The sequence below is a fragment of the Choloepus didactylus genome, chromosome 10 (genome assembly GCF_015220235.1).
Source record: "Choloepus didactylus isolate mChoDid1 chromosome 10, mChoDid1.pri, whole genome shotgun sequence".
NCBI classification, from domain to species: Eukaryota; Metazoa; Chordata; class Mammalia; order Pilosa; family Megalonychidae; genus Choloepus; species Choloepus didactylus.
The window spans coordinates 68,193,350-68,209,460 of record NC_051316.1 but is presented as its reverse complement, the minus strand read 5'-3'; the positions used below and the strand labels follow the sequence as shown (position 1 = coordinate 68,209,460).

General features: G+C 37.1%; 1 pseudogene; it reads right to left on the bottom strand.

Annotated features, from left to right (window-relative positions):
- Positions 1-3,937: 3,937 nt before the first annotated feature.
- On the bottom strand, positions 3,938-5,085 carry LOC119505598 (annotated as a pseudogene).
- Between the last annotated feature and the right edge of the window lie 11,026 nt (positions 5,086-16,111).

Here is a 16,111-nt window from a genome sequence, read left to right as displayed (position 1 = left end):
TACATTGTTACAACTGATGAAGGAATCTTATAATTATACTTTTAATTATAGTCCATAGTTTACATCAGGGTTCACTATCTTGTACAGTCCTATAGATATTTTAAAATTTTTTATTCTAGTAACATATATACACCTTAAAATTTCCTCCTTTAACCACATTCAAATATATAATTCAGTGCTGTTAATTATGTTCACAATATTGTGCTACCATCACCACTACCATTTATCAAATATTTCCATTACTCCAAAGAGAAATTCTGTACCAATGAACTCCCATTCCATACCCCCACCCCAGCCCTAGGTAACTTGTATTCTAGTTTCTGACTCCGTGAATTTACTTATTCAAATTATTTCTTATCAGTAAGATCATACAATATTTGTCTTTTTGTGCCAGCTTATTTCACTCAACGTGATGTCTTCAAGGTTCATCCATGTTGTCATGACATTTCAGAACTTCATTCCTTCATTCCTTGTATTTATATACCACTTTTTGTTTATCCATTCATTGTTGACGGGCACTTGGTTTGCTTCCATCTTTTGGCAATTGTGAATAATGCCGCTATGAACATCGGTGTGCAAATATCTGTTCAAGTCCCTGCTTTCAATTATGTTGAGTATGTACCTAGTAGTGGGATTGCAAGGTCAAATGATAATTCTATATTTAACTTTCTGAGGAACTGAAAAGCTGTCTTCCATAGAGGCTGCACCATTTTACATTCCCACCAACAATGAATAAGTGGTCCTATTTCTCCACATCCTCTCCAACACCTGTTACTTTATGTTTGTTTTTTTAATAGCCATTCTAATGGATGTGAAATTGTATGCCATTGTGATTTTTATTTCCACTTCCCTGATGGCTAATGATGTTGAGCATCTTTCCATTTGCATATATTCTTTGGAGAGATGTCTGTATTAGGGTTCTCTAGGGAAAAAGAACTGACAGGAGATATATAAATATATATCTTCATGTGGTGCTTAAGTCAGGAATTTGAAGCCTTGAGCTCATCCATTTCTTTTACAACTGTATCCAACTTATTTAGGAACAACCAGCCAACATCATTATACCGTTTAACTCCACAAAACTCTGTTAAGGTGTCAAAAACAGTCTCACCCAAACCTTGCCTCTTACAAGCATTTGAGTACCTATATCCAGTAGTGATATTTTGTGTGTCTCTATTGCCAACTCATACCAGGGACTATCAGCGCCATCTTGATTGTTGGAAATAGAGTCATGTAATGGTTAGGTTCATGTGTCAACTTGGCCAGGTGATAGTACCCAGCTGTTTGGTCAAGCAAGCACTGGCCTAACAATTGCTGTGAGGACATTCCTGGCTGGTTAATAAACCAACAGGCTGGTTTATTAAATCATCAGTCAATTGGCTGCAGCTGTGACTGATGACTCACCAAAGGGCGTTCCTTCCACAATGAGAGAATGCAGTTGGTTGGATTTAATCCAATCAATCAGTTGAAGACTCATAAGCGAGACAGATAGAGGACCTTCACTTCTTCTTCGGCTGACCAGCGAAGCGTCTCCTGAGGAGTTCGTCGAAGCTGCCAGTTCATTTCCTGAGGAGTTCATTGAACACGTTCCTCGAAGATCCCAGTTCATTTCCTGAGGAGTTCGTCACAGTAGCCAGTTGGTTTCCTGAGGAGTTCATCGGACATCTTCATTGGAGTTGACGGTTTGCTGACTGCCCTACAGAATTTGGACTCATGCATACCCACAGTTGCGTGAGTCACTTTTATCTTATATTCTTAGATACCTCTCATTGATTCTGTTTCCCTAGAGAACCCTAATATAAGTCATTAAAGCCTTTGAATCTAATCAGATTAGAGAACCAATTCTAAAAACCTCAGAAATCTCATCCTTAAGACTGTTCCTCAGTACCAAAGCTGTATTAGTCTGGGTTCTCTAGGGAAAAAACCAACAGGATATAATATGTGTGTGTATGTATATATACATATATATATGTAAATATTATCAGATTTTTATAACAATTGTCTCATGCCACTGTGGGGATGGGCAATTCTAAATTCTGTAGGGCAGGCCACAAGTGGGGAACCCCAATGAAGATTTTTGATGAATTCCTCAGGAGAAGCTGGCTGACGAAGACATGGAAATTTTCTCTTCTGACTGCTGAAATCATTACTTCTTTAAAGCACTTCAACTCATTGAATGAGACTTCTCTTGTTGTTGAAGGCAATCTCCTCAGTTGGTTGTAGATGTAATCAGCCATAGATGTGATCAACTTACTGATGATTTAAATCCATGAAACACCCTTACAATAACATTCAGGCCAATGTTTGCTTGTCCAGACAACTGAACAACGTAACTTGGCCAAGTTGACATATAGACTAACCATCATAATGTCAATTCAAGTCTTTTGCCCACTGAAAAATTGGGTTGTTTGTCTTTTTGTTAAATTGAAGGATTTCTTTATATACTCTGGATATTAAATCTTCATTGAGAATGTGGTTTCCAAATATTTTCTCCCATTGTATAGGTTGTTGTTTTACTTTCATGATTAAGTCCTTTGAGGCACAAAAGTTTTTAATTTTGATGTGGTCCAATTTATCTTTTTTCTTTTGCTAGTTGTGCTTTGGATATAAAGCCTAAGAAACCATTGCCTAACACAATAGTTAAGGTCCACTGCTAAAGGATATGGGGTTTTTATTTCTGGAGTAATGAATATGTTCTAAAATTTATTGTGGTGATGATTATACAGCTCTGTGATTATAGTAAAAGCCATTAATTGGACACTTTGGATGCACTGTATGGTATGTGAAGGGGAAGGTCCAGAAGATGCTTCCCTATGTTTTTTTCTACGAGTTTGATTGTTCTGGCCCTTAATAGTTAGGTCTTTGATCCATTTTGAATTGATTTCTGCACAAGGTGTGAGGTAGGAGGTCCTCCTTTTTTTCCCCCTTGCAAATGGAGATGCAGTTTTCCTAGCACCATTTCTTGAAGAGACTATTATTTCCCAGTTGAGTGGTCTTGGCCCCTTTGTTGACCATAAATGTGTCGGTTGAATTCTGAGCTCTCAATTCAATTCCATAGGTCTATATGTCTATCCTTGTGTCAGTACCATGCTGTTGTTTTGTTTTGTTTTTTAAATAAACAAGTAAAATTCTTTATTTAAAGCACTCTGGTGCAAAGAAGTGTTTCTTTAAAGCACATTTAAAGTGCCCTTTATTCACCCCTTGCAAAATCATTCAATTTTACAAATAGCAAAACTAAAAGCCTATTTCTCTTTACACATTTACTTTTTTTCTTAGAAAAACAGTCCACTGCTGCTATAAACTGACGTTAATCATTATCAATCCTAACTTTGTCTCTTTTGGTGAGAGAACTATAAACATGAACAAGAGGCAAGGAGTTTTAAATCGTAAAGTTTCTTTTACACTGTTAGCTGATAAAGGAAGTCTGATGTAGGATAGCTGTCTTCCACTTAACTGTTTCATTTCAGATGACCTGAATTTGCCATATATAATTAAAAGTTCCGGTTCCAAGGACTCAGTAACTCTTATGACATTAAAAAGTACTTCTGAGGGCTTATTTAAAATATTAACATTTCTAGTACCAGATTGAAAAAAATCAAGTTTTAAAGTCTACCCCAAGCCGATGTTGTCCCCCTGCCTGGAACCCAGCTGTCTGGGTGACCATTATTGAAATCTCTGATGGGATTTGTGCCTTTCCTTAAGAGTCCTCATATTCTCAACATGGGCCTGCTTTAGTTTAAGTAAATATTAATTTAGTTCTGAAAGCTGAGGACACAATCCATGAAATAAAAGTCACAGGAGGATTTTTTTCTTTTACAGTGATCAGTATATTAATTCCTCCATATTAAACCTATCTTTCCAGACAGGTAAAATTATATTCACTAAAATCCAGAACAAAACTATACAGTACGTTTAAAACTCATATTTGAAAAGCAGGTCACAATATTATATCTAAGCTGCATAGAAGCCCCCAGTGATCACTAGAAAATCTGCCACAGTTGTTTTTCCAAACCACGTAAGTCCAAACTTCGGGGAATAACGTGGCCCCCTTCTGCTGCTGCTCTGAAAAATATTTGATCAAAACGAAGCTTACAAGAACCAGATATTCTGAGATGAGAGTTCATTTGCATATCCCATTATACTGGCAATGCTCAGGCTTGCCCAAAAACTCCCAGACAACCAAAATGTTGTTGGGTAAACCACCACATTTGGTAACCTTGTGATCCCTTAAATTTGTATCTCCTGCAAATATAACCATAGCTGACTCTCGAGTCTCTTGCATTTTCTTTAAAACCACTTTTAACTGATTGATTCGCTCCTTAGCATGCCCTTTGGTGCTCTCCAAATGGGAAGTCATAAGGCAAAGTTCATTTCCTGACACATTTACATGCAAATACAAAAGGTTTCTCATCATTTTGGTACTCAGAAAAGGAATAATCTCTTGGCTTTTTAATTTCACTCTTGACTTTTTCAACATTATAGCTGTGAAATATCCTTCTTCATGACTTGTAATAATCTCATAACTTCTTGCTCTCTTCTTTAGGTAGCTATAGTATGGAGGAATAACTTCCTGTAGAAATATCACATGTGGGCTGTACAAAGTTAAATAAGAATACACGCCTCGAGCCCTCTCTTGTAGGTTGTTTAGATCCAATCCATCAATATTCCAGGTAATTAAAGAGAACATACTGCCATCTTCTTGGTGAATATTTTGAGATGAGCTGATTTTAGAATGAGTGGAATCAGTTGTATCTTCATTGCTTAGGTCAACACAAGTCTCAGGCTCAGAGGGGGTCTGAGAACGGCTTTCCAAGGCACTCTCATACACACATGGCTCAAAGAAGGAGTTCAGCGCTCTTTCCATCTCCCAGACATTCTCTGCCAAGTAGCACTGAGCCACGGGTGTGTCACACCTTGTGACCAAGGCAAACTCCATACACAAGAGTCGCCATTTCTTCACCCTGGACTCTTCCTCATCTTGGGCCGCTTTGGGCCCAGTGTCCACATTGCTGCCTAGGTCCAGATTGCTGCCTGGCTCCATCACTCCTCCCCCCTCATCACCCTTTTAGGTGGGCCAGTACCATGCTGTTTTGATTACTGTGGCTTTGTAATCAGTTTTAAAATCAGGAAATGTGAGTCCTCCAACTTCAATCATCTTTTTCAAGATGGCTTTAGCTATTTAGGACCTGTTACCCTTAAATATAAAAATTTTAAAGTGGTTTTATGGAGTATATTCACATACCATACTATCCATCCAAAGTGTACAATCAATGGTTTTTATTATAATCACAGAGTTATGAAATCATCACCACAATCAATTTTTAGAACATTTTCTATACTTCAAAAAGAAATACCACATACCCCTTGGCAAACACCTCTCAATCCCTCTGTTTCTCCATCCCTACAAAACCAGTAATCTAATTCTGTCTCTGTAGTTTTATTTATATTTACATTTTATACAAATGGAATCCTACAGTATGTAGTACTTTGTGTCTAGTTTCTTTCATTTAGCATAATTTTTTAAAATATATTTTTTTAATTAGGTAGGTTGTAGGATTACATAAAAGTTGTAAAAAATACAACATTCCCATATACCTCTCTAGGTTGACACTTTGCATTGGTGTGGTACCTTTGTTACAACTGATGAAAGAATATTAAAATATTACTGTTAACAGTAGTACATAATTTGAACTAGATATATTTTTCCTATCTACCACCCTATTAACTCCTTTTAATAGTGACATATATTTGTTATAATTCATGAAAGAACACTCTTATATTTGTACTATTAACCACAGTCATTGTCCACATCAAGGTTCACTGTGTTATACAGTCCCATTTTTTATCCTTTAACTTTCCTTCTAGTAACATACAAGACCCGAAAGTTCCCTTTTCAACCACATTTGCATGCATAATTCAGCACTGTTATGTACACTCACAATAATTTGCTACCATCACCAGCTGTTCTAGTTTGCTAATGCTGCAGAATGCAAAACACCAGAGATGGATTGGCTTTTATAAAAAGGGGGTTTATTTGGCTATACAGTTACAGTGTTAAGGCCATAAAGTGTCCAAGGTAACACATCAGTAATCAGGTACCTTCACTGGAGGATGGCAAATGGCATCCGGAAAACCTCTGTTGGCTGGGAAGGCACGTGGCTGGCGTCTGCTCCAAAGTTCTGGTTTCAAAATGGCTCTCTCCCAGGACGTTCCTCTCTAGCAAGCTTGCTCCTCTTCAAAACGTCACTCACAGCTGCACTGAGTTTTCTCTCCTTGAGCCAGCTCATTTATATGGCTCCACTGATCAAGGCCCACCCCAAATGGGTGGGGCCATGCCTCCATAGAAATATCCCATCAGTTATCATCTACAGTTGGGTGGGCGCATCTCCATGCAAACAACCTAATTCAAACGTTCCAACTTAATCCCCACTATTCTGTCTGCCCCACAAGATTTCATCAAAGAATATGGCTTTTTCTGGGGGACATAATACATTCAAACCAGCACACCAGCTATCTATTTTCAAACATTTACAATCAACCTAATTAGAAATTCCACACAAATTAAGCATCAGTTCCCTATTTTCTACTGCCATTTTATCTCCTGGTAACCTACATTCTAGTTTCTAGCACTGTTGAGTTTGCTTATTATAATTAGGTCATATCAGTGAATTGTCCTTTTGTGTCTGGCTTATTTTGCTCAACTTAATGTCCTCAAGGTTCATCCATGTTGTTGCATGAATCAGAACTTCATTCCTTCTTACAGCTAAATAATATTCCATCATATGTATATACCATATTTTGTATATCCATTCATCGATTAACGGGCACTTGGATTGCTTCCATCTTTTGGCAATTGTAAATAATGCTACTATGAACATAGGTATGCAAATGTCTGTTTAAGTCCATGCTTTCAATTCTTCTGGGTGTATACTTAGTAGAGGGATTGCTGGATCATATGGCGATTCTGTATATCACTTCCTGAGGAAGCACCAAACTGTCTTCCACAGTGACTGCACCATTTTACATTCCCACCAGCAGTGAATGAGTGTTCCTCTTTCTCCACACCCTCTCTCACACTTGAAGTTTTCTGTTTTTTTAATACCGGCCATTTTAGTAGGTGTCAAATGATATCTCATTATAGTTTTGATTTACATTTCCCTAATAGTGATGTTGAGCATCTTTTCATGTGCTATTTAGCCATTTGTATTTCCTCTTTGGAAAAAATGTCTATTCAAATCTTTTGCCCGTTTTTCAACTGGGTTTTTTTCTTTTTATTGTTGAGTTGTAGGATTTCTTTATATTTTCTGGATATTAAACCCTTAGCAGATATGTGGTCTCCAAATACTTTCACCCATTGAGTAGGCTGCCTTTTCACTTTCTTGACAAGGTCCTTTAAAGCACAAAAGTTTTTAATTTTGAGGAGGTCCTATTTACCTATTTCTTCTTTCATTGCTTGTGCTTTGGGTGTAAAGTCTAAGAAATATTATCTAACACAAGATCTTGAAGATGCTTCCCTACAGTATCTTTGAGGAGTTTTATGGTCCTTGCTCTTACATTTAAGTTTTTGATCCATTTTGAGTTAATTTTTGTACATGGTGTGAGACAGTGGCTCTTTTTCAATCGTTTGCATATGGATATCCAGTTCTCCTAGTACCAATTGTTGAAGAGACTTTTCTATCCCAGTTGAGTGGACTTGGCAGACTTGTCAAATATCAATTGGCCATAGATATGAGGGTCTATTTCTAAACTCTCATTCAATTCCATTGGGTAACATATCTATCTTTATGCCAGTACTATTTTATTTTGACAACTATAGCTTTGTAATGTGCTTTAAAGTCAGAAGGTGTGAGTCCTTCAACTTTGTTCTTATTTTTCAAGATTTTTTGGCTATTCCAGGCCCTTTACTCTTCCAAATATATTTAATAATTGGCATTTCCATTTCTTCAAAGAAGGCTGCTAGAATTCTGATTGGGATGACATTGAATGTATAACTCAATTTGAGTAGAACTGACTTCTCAATGATATTTAGTCTTCCAATCCATAAACATGGAATGTCCTTTCATTTATTTATATATTCTTTGATTTCTTCTAACAGTGTTTTGTAGTTTTATGTGTACAAGTCTTTTACATCCTTGCTTAGATTTATTCATAGATATTTGATTCTTTAGTTGCTATTGTAAATGGCATTTTTTCTTGATTTCCTCCTCATATGGCTCACTTCTAGAATAAAGAAACACTACTGAGTTTTGTGTGTTGATCTTGTATCCTGCCACTTTGATGAACTCGTTTATTAACTCTAGTATTTTTGTTACAGATTTTTCAGGACTTTCTAGATATAAGACCATACCACCTGCAAATAGTGAAAGTCTTACTTCTTCCTTTTCAAATGGGATGCACTTTATTTCTTTTTCTTTCCTAACTGCTCTAGCTAGAACTTCTAGCACAATGTTGAAAAACACTGGTGACAGTGGACATCCTTGTCTTGTTCCAGATTGTTTTGGTTTGCTAAAGCTGCCAGAATGCAATATATCAGAAATGGTTTGGCTTTTACAGTGGGAATTTATAAACTTACAATTTACAGTTCTTAGCCCATGAAAATGTCCCAATTCAACGCATCAACAGGACAATATCTGGACTCTGAAGACAGGGTGCTGCATCCAGGACACCTCTGTCACATGGAAATGCACATGGCCAGTATCTGCTGGTCCTTCTCTGTGAGGTTTCCTTGCTTTCAACTTCTGTCTTTAGCAGCTTCCTCTTTTAGCTTCTGTGGGTGTGTCCTTGTCTTTCACTTTCTCTGGGGCTTTTTCCATGAGCTTCCCTTCATTTCATCTCTTGTCTTCCATATGTGTTTTATCTTCTTATAAAGGACTCCAGTAAGAGGATTAAGACCCACCTTAAATGAGGTGGGTCACATCTCAGTTGAAATAACCTAATCAAAAGGTCTCTCCTACAAAAGGTCTAAAGGATTAAAAGAACATGGTCATTTCTAGGGTATAGATAGCCTCCAAACTACTACACAGATCCAAGAGGGAAAGCTTTCAGTCTTTCACCATTGAGTACGATGTTAGCTGTGGGTTTTTCACATATGCCCTTTATCAATTGAGGAAATTTCTTTATTTCTATCTTTTGCAATGATGTTATCAAGAAAGGATATTGGATTTTTTGAAATGCCTTTTCTGCCTCAATTGAGCTGATCATGTAGTTTTTCCCCTTGATTTGTTAATGTGGTGTATTACATTAATTGATTTTCTTCTGTGGAACCACCCTTGCATACTTGGGATAAAACCCACTTCATCATGGTGTATAATTATTTTAATGTGCTGTTGGATTCAATTTGCTAGTATTTTGTTGAGGATTTCTGAATCTATATTCTTTAGAGAAATTGGTCTGTAACTTTCTTTTCTTTTAGCACATTTATCTGGCTTTGGCATTAGGGTTATGCTAGCTTCATAGAATGAGTTAGGTAGTGCTCCTCCTCTTCAGTTTTTAGAAGAGTTTGGGCAGGACTGATATTAAGTCTTCTTGGAATGATTGGTAGAATTCACCTGTGAAGCAATACGGTTTTGGCTTTTCTTTGTTTGGAGATTTTTGATGACTGATTCAATCTCTTTATCTGTGGTTGGTCTGTGGAGGTCTTCTATTTCTTCTCAAGTCAGCGTATATTGTTTGTGTGTTTCTAGAAATTTGTCCATTTCATCTACAGTGTCTAATGTGATGGTATACAGTTGTTTACAGTATCCTCTTATGATCCATTTTATTTCTGTGGGATCGCTACTAATGTCCCATTTTATTTATTTGCATCTTCTCTTTTTCTTTGTCAGTCTAGTTAAGTGTTTGCCAATTTCATTGATCCTCTCCAGGAACCAACTTTTGGTTTTGTTCATTTTCTCCGTTGCTTTTTTATTCTCAATTCAATTGATTTCTGCTCTTTGCTATTTTTTTTCCCTCTGCTTGCTTTGGGATTAGTTTGCTGTTCTTTTTGTAGTTCCTCAGATGTGCAGTTAGGTCTTGGATTTTAGCACTTCCTTCCTTCTTAATGTAGGTGTTTATGGCTTTAAATTGCCCTCTCAGCACTGCCCTTAGCTGCATTACATAAGTTTTGTTATGTTGTATTCTCATTTTCATTCATCTGGAGTTACTTACTGATTTGACTTGCATTTTCTTCTTTGACCCACTGATTGTTTAAGTGTGTTGTTCAACCTCCATATATTTGTGAGTTTTCCAGTTCTCTGCCTGTTACTGATTTCTGGCTTTGTTCCATTCCATTATGGTCAGAGAAAGTGTTTTGTATAATTTCAATTTTTTAAAATTTATTGAGACTTGTTTTATGACCCAATATGTCATCTTTCCTGGAGAATGATCTATGGGCACTTGAAAAGAATATATATCCTGCTGTTTTCGGGTACATAGTTCTGTATATGTCAGTTAGGTCTAGTTCATTTATCATATTATTTAAGTTCCCTGTTTCCTTACTGGTCCTCTGCCTAGTTATTCTATCTATTATTGAGAGTGGTGTATTGAAGTCTCCAACCATTAATCCTTCAGTTTTGCCAGCATCTGCCTCATGTATCTTGGGGCACCCTGGTTAGGTGCATATATTTTTATGACCATTATTTCTTCTTGGTGGATTGCCCTTTTTATTAATATAGAGTGTCCTTCTTTGTCTCTTATAACAGTTTTGCATTTAAAGTCTATTTTTTCTGCCATTAGTATAGCTACCCTAGCTCTTTATTGGTTACTGCTTGCATGAAATATCTTTTTCTAATCTCTTACTTTCAACCCATATGTGTCCTTGGGTCTAAGGTGAGTCTCTAGTAGACAGCATATAGATGGATCAGACTTTTTTATTCATTCTGCCAATCTGTGTCTTTTGATTGGAGAGTTTAATCCATTAACATTCAATGTCATTACTGTAAAGGCAGTACTTACCACAGATATTTTATCATTGGTTTTTATGTATCATATCTTATTTTTGTCTTTTTTATCTTTACAGTTACCCTCACTGATAATCTTCATTTCTACACTCCTCCAGGCATCTCTCTCCTGTCTTTTCCTATCAGCCTGCAGAACTTCCTTTAATATTTCTTGCAGGGCAGGTCTCTTGTTAACAAACTCTCAGTTTCTATTTATCTTTGTATATTTTAAACTCTCTCTCATTTTTGAAGGACGGTTTTGCCAAATAAAGAATTCTTGACTGGTAGTATTTGGCTTTCAGTATCCTAAATATATTATACCACTGCCTTCTTGCCTCCATGGGTTCTGAAGAGAAATGACAATTTTATTGCAGATTCGTTGTATGTGACAAATTGCTTTTCTCTTGCTGCTTTCAAGATTCTCTCTTTATCTTTGGCATTTGACATTCTAATTATTACTATGTGTCTCAGAATAGTTCTGTTAGGATTTATTGTTTGGATATGTTGCACTTCTTGGGCATGTATATTTATGTCATTCATAAGAGTTGAGAAAATTTTGGCAATTATTTCCTCAAATATTCTTTCTACCTCTTTTCCTTTCTCTTCTCCTTCTGGGTCACCCATGACAAGTATGTTTGTCTGCTTCATGCTGTCATTCTATTCCCTGAGGCCTTGCTTAACTTTTTCCATTCTTTTCTCTATTCTTCTGTCATTAAGATTTTGATAGCCCCATTTTCTAGTTCATTGAATCTTTCTTCTGCCTGTTCAAAATTTGTTGTTGTATGCCTCTAGTGTGTATTTAATCTCTTCTATTATGCCTTTCATTCCCATGAGTTCTGTTATGTTTCTTTTCATATTTTCAAATTCTTTTCTATACTCACCCAGTGTCTTCTTAATGTCCTTTATCTCTTTAGCCATATTTCCCGTCATCTCCTTCAATTGATTTAGATTTGTTTGAACATCTTTGATTAGTTGTTCCCAATTTTGTGTCTCCTCTGAAGTTTTAATTTGTTCCTTTGACTGGGCTGTATCTTCCTGTTTCTTATTTTGGCTTGCAATTTTTTGGTGACGTCAGGCATCTGATTATCTTGATGAGTTTACTCTGAAGGTCAGTTTCTCTTTCTTGCCTAGGATTTTATTGTTGATTGGCTTTGTATTGAGGCTTTTCTTTGAAACTTGGTTCAACTTATTCTATACTTTTGGAAATGGCCATGTTTAACTGATTAGATTTTTTTCAGCTCTTCTTCATCAGATTCTTGCCCTCGGTATATGGTACAATTTTTAAGATTGCTCTATTTGTGCATTTGTTTCACACACCTCCCCCCTCTCCCCCCAGAGAAAGCTTCCTTTCCTCTGTTCATTCTCCAGGAATATTGATCTGCTCTGTTCTTGTTTTTCCTCTCTATATCTTTTTCCTCTCCTTTCATTGTCTGTATCTGCTTCTGCCTGGGGGGCAAATTCTGGGAGTTGAATCACCCTGGAGAAGATTTTCCCAAGTCAGTATTTCCCAGCCATAGCAGGGCCAGGACCCACAAAGGGGATACAGTCCAGTTCCAAAGAGCCCTGAGTAGAGGATCAGGAAAGATACCAAAAAGCCTTTTTGACAGCTCCCTGAAGTTGTGCTTTCCTGGCCTGCCCAATCAATTGCACTATTGAGCAAACTGATCCCCACAGCCCTAGGGAAGCCATGTACCTTTAAAACTTCACTGCCTTCACCCCTGTTGGGGGCAGCCTTGAAACAATGGCCATGGTGGTCCCTGTCCAGGGAGAGCTAAAACAGTGGTTCAGAACTGGTATCCAGTGATCTAAATTTGCCAATCCAAAGCCATGATCAAAACTTGGCCAGGGCACCCCCTCCTCCATTCTTGTGGAAGAGGGCTTCCACATCTCTCTCCATCTGCAGCAGCCAACCAGGGACTGGGTCTGATGAGGCTCACATTCAGACTGGCGGGTGTATGCTGGCTGACACGGAATGAGTTACTCACAGCTCTTTTCCACTGTTCTCAGCTACTTTGTCCTCCACTTCCCTGGATGCTGAACAGTGTTCCCCTGGCCTCTGGAGCCCTAGAACAGTTGTTTCAGAGAGTTTCTGCCTGTCCAGTAGCAATTTTTGTAGGAAGAGTGAGTCCTGTAGCTCCCTACTCTGCCATCTTCCCTGAAAGATCCCCCTTAAGTATAAATTTGATGATTGGCTTCTCTGTTCTGCAAAGAAGGTTGTTGCAATTCTGATTGGGATTCCAGTGAATCTACAAATCACTTTGGGTAGGATTGAAATCTTAACAATATTTAGTCTTCAAATTCATGAACATGGAATGCCCTTCCTTTTATTTCAGTCCTCATTGATTTCTTCTAGCAGTATCTTGTTGTTTTCTGCATACAAGTCCTTTACATCCCGGGTTCAATTTATTCCTAGATATTTGATTTTGTTGCAATTGTAATTGGAACTTTTTTCTTGATTTATTCTTCCAAATGTTAAATCCTTGCATATAGAAACATCACTGATTTTTGGGTTTGATCTTGTACCCTTCCATTTTGCTGAATTCATTTGTTAGCCCTAGGTAGTTTGTTGTGGATTTTTCAGTATTTTCTGTATAACAGGACCACATCATCTGCAAAGAGGGAAAATTTTACTTCTTCCTTTCCAATTTGGATGCCTTTCATTTCTTTTCCTTTGCTGTTCTGGTTAGTTAAAGCTGCCATTCTGCAAAATACCAGAAATGGATTGACTTTTATAAAGGGGGTTTATTTGGCTACAAATTTATAGTTCTATAGCCATAAAAGCAATCAAACTGAGGCATCAACAAGAGGATACCTTCAGTGAAGACTGGCTGATGGCATCTGGAACACCTCTGTCAGCTGAGGAGGCAAATGGCTGGTAACTGCTTTTCCTTGCTCCTGGGTTGCATTTCAAAATGGCTTTCTCGAAAATGTCTCTGGGTTACTCTTAGCTTAGCATCTCCAAAAGTCCTGTCTGCATCTCCAAGCATCTCTAAGCATCAGCAAGCATCTCAGTATGTATTCCCTCTGAGCTTCTCTCTTAAGTATTCCAGTGAACTAATCAAGGTCCACCCTGAATGGACAGAGCCACAACTCCATGGAATTAATCTAGTGAGAGGTTCCACTCTAATCAACAGACTAATCAGTCTGCCCCCACAAGACTGCATTAAAGAATATGGTTTTTCTGGGGGTGGGGGTGGGGATAATATACTGGCACAGTCTCTGATTTGGAATATTTCTTCTTTTGTAATGTAAGAATTTATGATATTACATAAATTAAGCCACATGGTACCACAAAGAAAATATAAATTTGCCTCTCAGTACTACCTTTGCTGCATCCCATATATTTTGGTGTGCTGTATTTTCATTTTTATTTGCCTCCAGGTTTTCCTAATTTTGTGATGACTTCCTCTTTATCCTCCTGGTTGTTTAGAATTATGTTAATTTCCCATATTTGTGAATTTTCCATTTCTCCCTCTGTTATTGATCTCTAGCTTCATTCCACTGTGGTCAAAGAAGATATATTTGCATGATTTCAATATTTTAAAATCATTGACATTTGTTTTGTGGTTTAACATATGTTCTGTCTGGAGAATGATACATTTGCACTAGAGAGAATGTTGCTGCTGTTGGGTGAAGTGTTCTACATATATCTGTTAGGTCTAGTTGGTTTATAGTATCATTCAAGTCTTCTATTTCCTTACTGATCTTCTGTCTAGATGTTCTATCCATTATTGATAGTGGTATTAAAGTCTCTTACTATTAATGTAGGACTATTTCCCCTTCAAATCTGTCAATATTTGCTTCATATGTTTTGGGGTTCTGCCGTTAGGTGCTTATATATTTATGATTGTTATGTCTTCCTGTTGAATAGACCTCTTATTTGGTATATAGCGGCCTTCTTTGTTCTCTGTAACAGTTTTAGACTTAAAGTCTATTTTATCTGATATTAGTATAGCTACCCCAGCTCTCTATTGGTTACTATATGCATGGTGTACTTTTTGTTATCCTTTTAATTCCACCTGTTTGTGTCTTTGAGTGTAAGGTGAGTCTCTTATAAACAGCTCATATTTGGGTCATGTGTTTTTATCTATTCCGCCAATCTATGCCTTTTGACTGAAGAGTTTAATGCATTAAATTTAATGTAACTATTGATAACAGTTATGCAGGGCTTTTTTCTGCTTTATTGCTAGTTGATCTTTCTAAGTCTTATATACTTTTTTGTCCCTCAATTCTCCTGTTAATGCCTATTTTCATGTTCATTTGAGTTTTTGTATTGTACCATTTTGAGTTCCATCTCATTTCTTTCTATATATTTCATATATTTTCTTTGTGGTACCATGTGGATTAAATATAATATCCTAAATCTATGACAACCATGTTTGATTTGATACCAACTTAACTTCAGTAGCAACACATACACTGTTCCTGTATCTCTCTGCTCCCCCCACATTTTTGTTATTGTTGTTACAAATTATATCTTTATACATTCTATGTCCTAAACCATAGATTATCATTACTTTGTATGCATTTGCATTTTAGAACCTGTAAGAAGTAAAGTGGTGTTACATTGTTGCAAAATACAACAGAGTTGTAATGGCATTTAATATTACTCATATGATTACCTTTACTGGAGGCTTTATTTCTTTATGCCATTTTCATCCATAGTGTCCTTTTGTTTCAGTCTGAAGAATTTCCTATAGCACTGCTTGTAAGCAGGACTATTCATGATGGATTCCCTCTGCTTCTGTTTATCTGGAAATATTTCAATTTCTCCCTTGTTTTTGAAAGACCATCTCACCAAATATAAAATTCTTATTGGTAATTGTTTTCTTTCAGCATCTCCCTGCATTCTTGCCTTCATGGTTTTTGCTGAGAAATCAGCACTTAATCTTCCTGGGACTCCATTTTACATAACATGTTGCTTTTCTCTTGCAGTTTTCAGAACTCTCTCTTGTCCGCGGCATTTTCCACTTTAACTACTATTTGTCTGGGCATGGTTCTTTTCAAGTTTATCCTGTTTGGGTTTGTTGGGCCTCTTGAAATGTGCATATTCATGTCTTCTGTTAAATTTGGGACGTTTTCTGCCACTATTTCTTTGAACATTCCTTCTGTCCCTTTATCTCTCTCTTCTCCTTCTGGGATTCCTATAGTGTGTATATTAGTACACCTGACGGTGTCCCACAAGTCTCTTAGGC